The sequence below is a fragment of the Plodia interpunctella genome, chromosome 5 (assembly GCF_027563975.2).
Source record: "Plodia interpunctella isolate USDA-ARS_2022_Savannah chromosome 5, ilPloInte3.2, whole genome shotgun sequence".
NCBI classification, from domain to species: domain Eukaryota; kingdom Metazoa; phylum Arthropoda; class Insecta; order Lepidoptera; family Pyralidae; genus Plodia; species Plodia interpunctella.
The window spans coordinates 9,688,976-9,701,142 of record NC_071298.1 but is presented as its reverse complement, the minus strand read 5'-3'; the positions used below and the strand labels follow the sequence as shown (position 1 = coordinate 9,701,142).

The window sequence follows — 12,167 nt, the reverse complement described above, 5'->3', positions numbered from 1 at the left end:
TGTATTTATTATGGTTTTACCCGAGCGAAACCGGAAAAGGCTGCTTGAAATTAATAAACAAAGAAACAGTGTCTAAATCAAGTAAGGACGAGGTCGAAAAGGAAAGCCTTTGTATAAAATCCGGGTTTGTGCAAACATGTGCCCGAATGGGGACATTATCTAGTTTACCCCTATTAAACTTGGCATTATTCATACGTTTGACAACCCTAGCTTAACAGCTTATTAAGGGCATTGACAGAAGCGGCAACTGACTTCATTAGTACGTAAAGTATTACGTATTTGTTCCTTACGGTGTAGACAGAACCAGGAGTTGCTAAACTGGAAGGTCATATTTAGCTGTGTGATATGCCGACTAGCCATCGCTGAATAGTTCGCCGATCTTTTGCGGATTCGGTATCCATTGCTGGTTTTTTATTGCGGAAAAAAAGAGTGATACAAACTAGGTACCCAATGTTCGGTTTATAGATATTTATTGACTCATAAAGAATACAATAATTCACTTATAATGAGTCTAAAACTAATTTATAAATAATTTGTAAAAAATATATGACGCAAATAAACAGTGTAGTTTTCGAAGAGTTATGCTATTTACAAAACTTTGGTGTAGATATGATTTTTTAGTCTTCCTTTAAACAAAGTCAAAGATTTTATGTTTTTAAGTCTTTAGGTAAGTCATTAAACATTTTAGCTCCTTCGTATAATATATCACTCTTTCCATATTTAGTTCTAGGTGTGGGTAATTTTATTTTATTTGTGTTTCTTAAATGGTGTTTATATTTATTTATCGTAAAAGTGATTTGTGTTTGAATTTTCTTTTCAAGAATTTTTTTTACAAGAATGCACATTTTATATTTATATAGTTGTTTTAAATTGAAAATTTTTGTTTTTTTATAAAGAGTTACAGTATTCATTAAATAGTCAAAATTAAATAGTGTTTTTATTACCTTATTTTGGGACCTCTGGATCAAGTTCATATTTGTTTTATTTGCACTACCCCAAATTTCAATCAGATATTCGAGGTGGGAATGTTTATGCATTTGCGTCGGGATCTATCCGAGTTCGGCGGTAGTGTCGAGCCGGCAATAGGTTGAGCCTATATCGCCTATGACAAGCTCTGACTATATATACTTTAGATATATATCGATATTTACTATAGACATCTGAGCTAAATATACTTTTAAAACTATATACGTACATAAGATGCAATAAATGAGTTTGATTTGAAGAATCTCCATTAAAACATAGTCTGACTTCATAGAACAATTTCCTTTGTATATTATATTATAATTAGTACTTATATTGTATGCAAAACACAAACTTGCATTGTAATTTTTCTCGCATCCATCTCCGCTTTCACACAATTTCTCATGATGTACTTACTGACTTTCCTAACGTCTCACACGATGTGATACAAATCCGATAACACGGTTACCTACATTACATAATGTTATTACAATTACAAGATTACAACTGAAATTTAATGGCTAATTGCCGGCTCTAAACGAACTGACCTTTTGACTCTATTTGTGTTGTAACTAATCTAAATGGAAATTTGATTTTGTATACAATTATGATGTTAAGTCGCCGAATTCTTTTATGTTTTATGTCTTAACTGTTATATCGGCTACAACAGACAGATAACGCGAATGCATGAACATTGCGTGCGTTGTTTGTGAGATTTTATTCACCGCAATGAAAACCCAGTAATGTATACCGAATCCGCTGAAGCTCGGCGAAGTGTTTCGTAATAACTTATAGCCGGTTTAAGTATATTGTCACAATTGGCAAATGATGAAGTTAGATCATGCCAGAATGTATTTGCAAATTATTTTTATTTTTAAATATTTATTTATTATCAAAACTATATTTATACAGAATGGAAATCTTGAATCACAAACACCCACATTAATTAGTTGCGTAGTTGTTAAGATCTAAAAAGGCCTTCATATAGAGTCTATTTTATGATAATCCATTTTGACATGAAAAATCAAATTATTGTAGGTATACTTATATACCATTTATCCCCCACAGCCCTAAATAGCCCACCAGGATAATTTCATTAAATAATGTATTGATAAACAAACATATTCTTGGTTACTCTTTGGTCGGTTTTCTCGTCTCTTCTGAGTATTTTCCGGCGTCTACATTTCACATGGTCTTACCACACAGCTAACCAATCACACAGCGTGTTTGTGACGCAACGGCAACCACACCGCAATGTGATTGGTTGGCTGTGTTCACTTCCTATCGATTCGATAGTGAGAAATGAAATGCAACCCAATGCCCTCTGATCACTCTGATCTTTAAACAACCAAAATGTTATAATTCAACAACATAATTTCATTGCCTCAAAATGTCTTTTATATTTTAAAAAGAAAAGCTCCATGGTGCCTCTCGCAAAGCTCCTTAATCTTACATAAATTATAATTAAGCTTGACAGGATTGTTATTGCATTAATTAAGTGACAAATAAAACCGAATTAAAATTGAGGCCACAGAAACACTGGACGATTAATATTTTTATTGTTGTTTTGTAATTAACAAATTACAAGACTTTTTCTTTGCTTTTGTATTTTCGGATTAACAAAGAATTTTTTATATAATCTTTATTTATTGGTTTTGTCCGTGTCCTTGTATTGAAATCGTCCAAGACACCCGTTTTAAAGAAACGAGAAGGATTTTGTGAAGTTAGATCAAGCGAAAGAAAATTTATCAAGTATGACTTTTTTTGACACTTTCTAACAAAATAAAAGAGAGAAACGACCTATACTTTATTTCACAGTCAAGTCATCTCGTAACCGCTTCAGAATGATGAAAGAGATAGCATCATTTATCGTTAATAGTACTTATAAATATGTATCTAAAATTTCTACTTTGTGTTTTTGTACAAAAATAACAAATTTTCAATCACATTTTTTCCGGCACGTACACCCACTCGTGATCGTTCACGAGTTGACGCACGTGCGCGCTTTCGTACAATAGATTTATGCTGTCGGTCTAATTGTAATTGACTGATGTCTTGGTATGCCGTGTCCTGGCAGGATGCTCAAACCCAACTGCTGATATGCGTGACGGACAAAGCATTCTTTTTCTTGTGAGCGTTTCTGGTTTCTTCCTGAACTGAACCACAGAGCCTTGGAGCCCAGGGATCTACTTAGATATACATATAATTTATTGGCCAACCAAGTGTTACAATCTCGTAATTTTAAGGTGCGAATTTGCGGCGCCTACAATAACAATTTCTTCGCCTACAATAACTTCAAATTCGGGGAGCACGGCAGTGCCCCCGCCAAGTCGGGCAAAAAAACGACGGCACGGGGCGGCCGTACCATCCTTTTCTCGAAGCAATTCAGGCCAATTTCGAACCCCAATAACTTCATTGTGGATTTACATTAATGGCTAAGGGTTCCTTATTCGCATAATTTATTTTATCCTATTTATACATTTTAAATCTTAAAGTGTGTAATTTACCAAAATATCCGAAGAGCTAAAACAAATCACAGAATTAACTAATATAGTACTTACCTCTATATATACGTCCTGTGTTATCATCAAATTTGCAAAAAGACCAACAACAACGTAATCGTTATCAGGAAAAAATATCAACTGTCTCATTTACCTAACTTCTTTCATAAAGACCTTTCTAATGAGATCGCGCAGAATTATACTAAGTCCCTGGGAACATCACATAGCGTTATTTATGAGAGGTGCTTTACAACAAGAGCAACAGAGGGGTTAGTGCGGGTTCGCATTTCACTTTTCGCCATCGAATTGATTTGAAGTGAGAAGCAGCTGCAGATGACATTGGGCCATTGTGACGCAACGACAACCACCCTGCAATGTTATTAGTTCGCTGCGTCTCGCTTCGACTCGATTCGATGGTGAGAAGTGAATTGTAAACCGGCACTTCGCCTACAGTATTATATTCCTCCTTGCGACCCGACATCGTTAATAATGATATTGAAGTAAAAGTTATAGTGCTGATATTAAAGTTCTAATGAACTTGTCAAAGGTAAATCATAAAAATGAAAGCTCACTTACAAATATGGTAAACTAGCTTGCGCCCGCGGGTTTGCCCGCGTGTATATCTCTGCAAAAGCGGAGCAGATACGATTTTCATACAAACTTTCAACCCCTTTTTATATTTTTGATTTTTGAAAAAATAGTAGCCTTAAATGATAAAAATACAGTAACCCTGTAGAGATCCAATCAGCGTAATGTCACAAATTGTTCACTGTACCATTAAGTCAATAAAAACAAACGAATTTATAACTAGACATGTGTAATATCATCGCAAAATGGCACAGCGCATCACATATCAAATTGACATTTGATGCGGTAACGAGAAAATTACCTGCCTATTTGTTTTTACTCTTCATGTACGTTTCGTTTCACAACTGGGTCTCAATAATTGCCGCTAACTTTGGTCCATCGGTTCTCTCTATGCATTTTGCGTATTACGAAACTGTTAGACGTGGGAATCAGTGATATAACACGGGAAATATGGTTTTAGGTTTTGTTAAGTATGGTATGTAACAATTAGATACCATAGCAGGTATAGGTAGGTAAACTCCGTTACTTTTTTACCAATCTTATTATGTAAATAATCTATAGATATATTATTATACCTAAAGGGGTAAGCGTTTGTGAGTTTGTAATATTTGAGGCGGGTAATCTCCGAAAGTACAGTACCGATTTCAAAAATTCTTTCACCATTAGAAAGGTACATTATCCAAGATTGCTATAGGCTATAATTTATTCCGGTAGGTTTGTAAGTATAAATAAATACCTCCGTGCAAAGCCGAGCCAAGTCGCTAGTATGTAATAAACTGGACATATGGATTATTTATAGTCCAATTCAAACATGCAACTGCCGCAAGTTTCATTTTGTGTAATAGCGTAACACAACATAATTTTCATTGGAGGAAAAAATAAAAGACGATCAATATATTAAAAATTTATGCCACCATGACAAATATTATGTATTAATCCATAAAACTAAGTGAATCACGTTACATTGCGTGTATTGGTGTTGCCATAATTATTTTTAAAATTGTTATCGCGTTATATCATCACATTGCCCACGTAAAGAGACACATGACATGCAAATAACTTGACATTCCTTTTTCTGGTGTCTTTTCTATGCCACTTAATTAGGCAAACAGAAATGGCCCACTTGATGGAAAGTGTTTGGACGCCATCACCAAGGATTTGAAGATTTTGTGGTCCTGTCACGGTATCATATAATTATCTAATTTTTGAGAGTCCAGGGAAAATCCGAATGTTTTTGATTATTTTTCATTTTTCACTGATGGAAAAAAGCAAATTTACTAAAATGTCTGTCTAGGGATTATTAATATTTCGTCCGGTGTCGTCGGTAATTATAATGGCAACCCTGTTTTTGTATATGTATGTATATTTGTTTATAATTTTACAGTACTCTGCATTAATTTTAAGGCGGCGATTTAGGTAAAATAGCTAAATGTATATGTAATTTTTGAGATCTTATATGTATATGTATATATTCCTTTCAGATTATTCTGTTCACTGGGACTGAAGGTCAGAACCTTACCAGGGATAAATCCGTAGTAGTTTTTTTTTTCTACATGTATCATGCGCTTTTCTGAACTATTTACAACAAAAGACAAACAAAGACCATCTTAAATTTTGTACAGGTTGATGCGCTGTTGACTGGACGAGACGAATCAGAAGATTAAACCTGAGGTTGCAACTAAAATTGCTGTAACCAAGTTGTGTCACGCAGTGTCGACACTCAAAATCAAAGATCCGTTAGACTTGTATCTATCATCTATTCTAATAACCGTGGTAGATAGTTTGTGTTGCAAGAACAGAAATTTAAGCCAGTAGTTTGTAGCTTTTGAGAAATTACTATAAGTATAATATAAAATTTTGACGTGAAAATGTGCCTGTGAATGTGAAGGCCTAATTTTTTAATAAAATGTATGTGTTATTCTAGGTTATTTTCTACCCGTGTACCAAATTTCATAATAATCGGTCCAGTAGATAATGCGTATAGAGCATTTTATAATATTAGTTGGGATTGTGACCCAAAAGCCAAGAAGCGACTGGCCCTTTTATGATTAGAGCATATCTGGGCCAATAGGACTAAAGGCATTTTGTGATAGGTCACATTTAGAAGGACCTTGCAGTCGTTGTTCAGAGTTGCCATTGCGGTTGAGTAAGGCAGTGGGGTTATGGGGAAGGACATAGGGTACCTTCAACGCGGAAAATTAATGCGGGCGAAGCCGCGGCCAAAAGCTAGTATAAGATAATAATTACCTTTAAAGAACTAGGAAAGGGGGCAATAACCCGTGAAGGAATCCCTTGAGACAAGATAATAATAGATTAGTGTTAGTGTAACATTTTTCATCCGTTTTTTTGAGAACTTGAATCATTTTTTGCGAAAAGGGACAGAGATGGGTAACAGGCCGCTGGTGTAGCGTGAGCTATTTTATTTAATATAAGTAATGAAATAATAAATATATACGAACAAATCACACAGATCGAGCTGAACCTAAAGTAAGTTTGAGACTTGTGTTATGGGATACTAACTCAACGATACTATATTTTATAACATATACATATAGATAAACATCCAAGACCCGGGCCAATCAGAAAAATATCATTTTCCATCATGACCCGACCGGGGATCGAACCCGGGACCTCTCGGTTCAGAGGCAAGTACGAGTACTTTAACACTGCGCCACGGAGGTCGTCAAAATTTTTAAAATCAAAATTTAACCAATGTTGTGCGAAGTGAATTACCGACCGTAATCAAATAGTATTTTATTTATTAACCATTTAACCATACGCGTGGTCGGCCACTATAGGCAAATATTTGGCAATTAAGTCATGACTGTGGTCATGACACAACCATTTGACCACACGCGTGGATGACCACGGGTATGGTCAAATGGTTGAAATAATAAAACCCAGTTTGCTAGACTTCACGGTCAGTCGCGCCGACCTATCTCATTGCCAATTAATTGATCGCGTCGCCACACAAATTGCTACCTTATTGACTGCTCTTTGCAAACGATCGCCATCCATTTTGGCAAAGGCAACGTGGAATTAATTGGCCTTTACAATTTTGCGGATTGCGCTATAGTTAATTAAAATTGGTATATTATTTTATTTTTTAAATTCAATTTTTTGTTCTGATAAAGGCAAACATGACAATGGTCGGTATAATATCGCTCAAATCGCTTAAGACGCAGCTTCAAAGCTTAAATAAGTTTAGAGATATGTCAAGCGGCGATAACGCCTAGATAAATAAATACATAGGTCTGTCTGTCTGTTTGTTCCGATTTCACTGACACACGATCGATTTTCATAAAATTTGGTATGCATGTTGTTAAGGACATAACATTCAAACACTACGTTTTTTTTTTCAAAAATCAACCCAAATTACAATATGGTGCTGAACTCTTCGTTTGCGAGTCTGACTCGCATTTTGTCGTTATTATACTTATTTCAAATTAAATTAGTTACCATTTGCTTCTGGTGAATAAAACACAAATTTATTGCAACATCTCAACAACATTTATTAGCTGTCAACTCCGCAGAAGTACATCTAAATAATAAAACATTTCGTCTCGTCTGTTCTATTTCCCACTGCCCTCTGTAGTTCGTCCCCATTACAGGATATTGAAAAAATATATATATATATAAATTATGTCAATTATTTATCAAACTACTTCATAAATTTGTGAATGGTAATTTTAACCATTTCCACATCAAATGAGTTCCTTCCTAGCGGTCGTTCCGAAATGCCAGTAGTCTGTAGATTTTTGAGAAATGCTATATAATTTAAAATTTCACGTGAAAAACAGCCTGTGAATGTCTAATTTCTCAATAAATACTTTGACTTTATAGATATTTTTTACTAACTCTGACCTTTTCAACTACCCCATTACCACTTAATTTTAAGAAACTTAAACTCTTGGTGTATGGAGAATATGGTCATTTTCAAAGAAAAAATTGTATTTTGATTCTACCAATTATCGATAAGGGCATAAATTGACGATCTCAGTTGCCTAGAGCTAATGGCCTGCCTCACCATAGGTCCCGGGTTCGAAACCCGATAAGGTCAGGAAGAAAATTGATCTCAGAAAATCCGTGATAAAAGCGAAACAAAAGTTCCACAAAACCTAAATGGTACAGAAGCTAAAGTTGACAAGGGAGTAGATGTCAAGGTTTTGAGTTATTTATTCTAACGATTCGAATCTGTCAGATAAGTTTATCTGAGAGATATCTACTAGTATTTCGTAAATCTATCATGGATGAGTCTGGTGAGATAACCTGTAGTCGAAAGGACTCAGATTCAGGTCATTGGTATACAAAACGCGAGGAATCCTACTCGAGTTTTGTATACCAATGGAATTCGAAAATAATATTGTGATAAAACTACAGTAATATAAAAAAGAGAGACAGGAGTGTAAGACTCAAACCTGGAACTAAAAGATTAACAGGCATTCATCTTAACCGCTGCACCGCAACCGCTTTAGGCATAGTAAAATGTATAGAGTGGAATACATTTTATTAAACAATATTTTTTTAATACTTTTCCAGGTGGCGCAACAGAGCACGCAAGCACGGGGAATCTCCTTACTCTCTCGCACACACAGTAAGTACCCATGTCATTGTTTTATTTTATTACTGAATAAATAAAACGCGAAATATTATTGATTTTTTATTCGACCTCTTTTATTATTAACTTTATTGTAACTAATTTATATACGAGTATATAATGACATTGTAGGTGTGCTACGTCTGTACATAAGAGATAGGTATTTATTATTTTTATCTGTCTGTATGTTTGTTCGCGCATCATGCAAAAAATACCGGATAGAATTTGATGCGGTTTTCACAATTGTATAGTAGATGGTCTAGCTTAAAATTGAATTGCAGTGTGTTTGTCGTTACGTCACAATGGTGCAATGTGATTGGTTCGCTGCGTCTCACTTCGAATCGATTCGAGGGTGAGAAGGGAAATGCAAAGCCGCACTTCGACCACTGGTATTGGTTCCATCGCGATATGTTGCTTAGAACCTGAGATATTAACAAAAATAAGTTATGTATGTACCAATAGTAATAAACGCAGACGAAGCCGCAGGCAAAAGCTAGACTCAAATGTTTCTTTAAGAGTTGATTAATTACATCAAATTGTTACCAGACGTTTCGTAACGAACGCTATATTGGAAGGTGTAACATTAATTTGATTTTGTTAACAAGAGTCAAGTTTAAATTGATTGTTATTTAAAGTTCAAAAGTTGTTTGTCAATATTGATGAGTAATAACATTAAACAAACATTCAAGCATAAAATGATTTTTAATTTCGAAGTAAAATCCATTTAATTTTACGGGTTCTATGTTGCACTGAAATGTGGCGAAATTTCAATAAATTATGATTCTTTTCTGTTTCGAAACGGCCACTGATATTTTGCCGCCAACAGACAGACGCGGCAGAGGATTTTGTTTTATACCTAATATATTTTATATATATATGTATATATTTTTTATATAGATATGCAATATTATGTTGGAATACATGTAAATTATTAAAATTATTTTGCGACTTCTCAGTCTGAGTCTGATTTATATATTCCCGGCATAATTTATTATTTACAGGGCAAACTTCAGTTCACTTTTTTATAGGAAGGTCTTTTCTTTCCTTTAGTTCAATGGAAATATCATTAAAAAATGTGAATATTTTTTTCTTATATGGCAATGACAGATCAGACTTTCTCATTTTTATTATTAGTACGAATTTGTTATTTAACATTCATATGTGTATTAATTTTGCTGTAATTAAACCATAAAACTTGAAGTGACACATACGTATTCTACCAATTTCGGAGAACAGACGGCATAGCACTCTGAATTGTAAGCCAATTACATAATATCATATGACGGGTAATACGCAGACGCCTATATTTCGCGATTATTCAATTTTATCCACCTTTTATTGATACACATATAATACTCCTATAAGTATGTGTATGGGTGCACTTATAGTCCATGTGGTGCTCTAAACGTGTAATTACACTAAAGTATATTACATATGTATTGTATGTACAGTCGAGGCGCACATCAACCTACCCAAATTCATTGCAAAATCACCGTTATTACCGTTGCATAAAGGTCTATGTAGGGTAACTTAATGTGCGGTTACTATACCTACACCATTCGATGTTAATCTGGTGTCCTAGCCTAATGGATTAAAACTATTAATTGGGTCTTTTATTTACGCCTTTGGTGACTCCAGAATGTATATTGAAAAACATAGTTTTTCTGAACGGGATTTAAAGATAAAACTTTCTTCAATAAATACAACATTTTAATCTAAACTACTTAAATTCATACAAAATTTTACGCTGACGAAGCAATTATGTGACATAATTATGTTTAAACTGTCATGTCAAAACTAGCGTTAACGTCAAAGTTAACTGGTGCTGCTACTAACCTACTCTTGTATTTCATTTAAAATTCATTAAATTTTTACCCGTACTCCCAAAATTTGGCTGATGTTAAGAAAATCTAAGTCTAAAATTATACTTACAAAAAATTACTGATTATCGATAATTTTTTACATCAATTTCTTTTTATTATTCCGACTTTAGACCGCTACACAGAAATAGTTATATAACAGCTGTATAATAGCTCCGTAAAGAGGTTAAAGTGCATATATTTACAGCTATTTCCATTCTACTATTGTCAATTACGTTTCTGTTTTTGTGTCAATGGTTTCAATAATCATTACAATAAAACTTACATAAAGTTTAATATACACGTGGTAGTATCTCAGTAAACGGGAAGCCCCATTTTAAATAAGTAAACAGTAACCTTACTGTACATATTTCGTATGCAAAGTTACCTACCATATATCATATACTTTTTTTATTCAATACCGTTGCCAAAATTTACTTGGCGTGTGGTTCCGCCCAAGAATTCCTATTTTATTCTTCACTCCATATCTTCCCGTGGATGTCGTACGAGGCGACTAAGGGATACACAGAATAGCATTCCCAAGGAGGGTTGACCTCAGGCAGGCGTTTGGTTGTAAAATCACAGCCGAATAAAAAAAATTAAGATACCTATTTTTTATACAAAACGAAACAGGGAATATGCAGAGATGAGAGATAGTCGCCTAAGAAAATTTACTATATATAGGTACAGTCGACAGCACATTAACCAACGCAAATTTATTGCAAACTCGTCGCTATTACCGCGCAATAGAGGTTCATGAGGGTAACTTGATGTGCTTATGTACTTACCGATAACGAAGCCGATGTGTGATAACAAAATATAATATTATCTAATAAAATGCTCTAACAAGTATACCTTATATATAAGGTGGATACAAATTAAGTGCAAATCTTTTCAGGGCTAATTACCGATATTATTTAGAATGGATATCTGTGGTTTTTTCAATTTTCTACACGCTAGTCATCGTGAAAATCTAACTTTTATTGTTTTTCGAAATCCGTAACATTATAACAACCTGTACATAGCTTTGCATAAAATAGTACTATCAATTTTACGAGTGTAGTTGAAAAACGTAATAATATTCACTCATGTCGCCAGACCACAAAATAACAAAAGCATAGATTCCAACCAATCCAGGACTATGAACTTTGATATATGAACTTTGCTACTACGATTCTTAAAAACATATATTTTTATTTTCGCAAATAAAAAAAAATAAACAATGACGGTAGCTCTATAACGCGCAATGTTATAGATAGGCTGCCATCGTAGCTTCTTAAGGACTCTATAAGCGGTTATAGGTATGTATGCAGTTTGAATTAAAATCATAAAATATCTCCTTTTTTTTCTTTTTTTTAAATTTATATTAGGACATATCACACAGATTGAGCTAGTCCCAAAGTAAGTTCTAGACTTGGGTTATGGGATACTAACCAAACGATACTATATTTTATAACATATACATATATAGATAAACATCCAAGACCCGGGCCAATCGGAAAAAGATCATTTTCCATCATGACCCGACCGGGGATCGAACCCGGGATCTCTCGTGTCAGAGGCAAGCACTTTACCGCCACCGAGGTCGTCAAAAATTGATGGTGTGATTTCCTCCTGATGGCTTGAGTTTCCTGAAAGACCAGTTTAAACGGATGCAAT

At 34.3% G+C, this 12,167-nt stretch overlaps 1 protein-coding gene across 2 annotated transcripts in view; it reads left to right on the top strand.

Moving 5' to 3' along the window:
- The window catches only part of LOC128670004 (uncharacterized protein), a 91,978-nt gene that overhangs the window by 37,987 nt on the left and 41,824 nt on the right, over nt 1-12,167 (top strand). For both annotated transcript variants that reach the window (XM_053745318.1, XM_053745317.1), the window contains exon 2: nt 8,592-8,646. The gene's annotated coding sequence lies outside the window, so the exon portion shown is untranslated. The remainder of the gene's footprint in view (nt 1-8,591; nt 8,647-12,167) is intronic.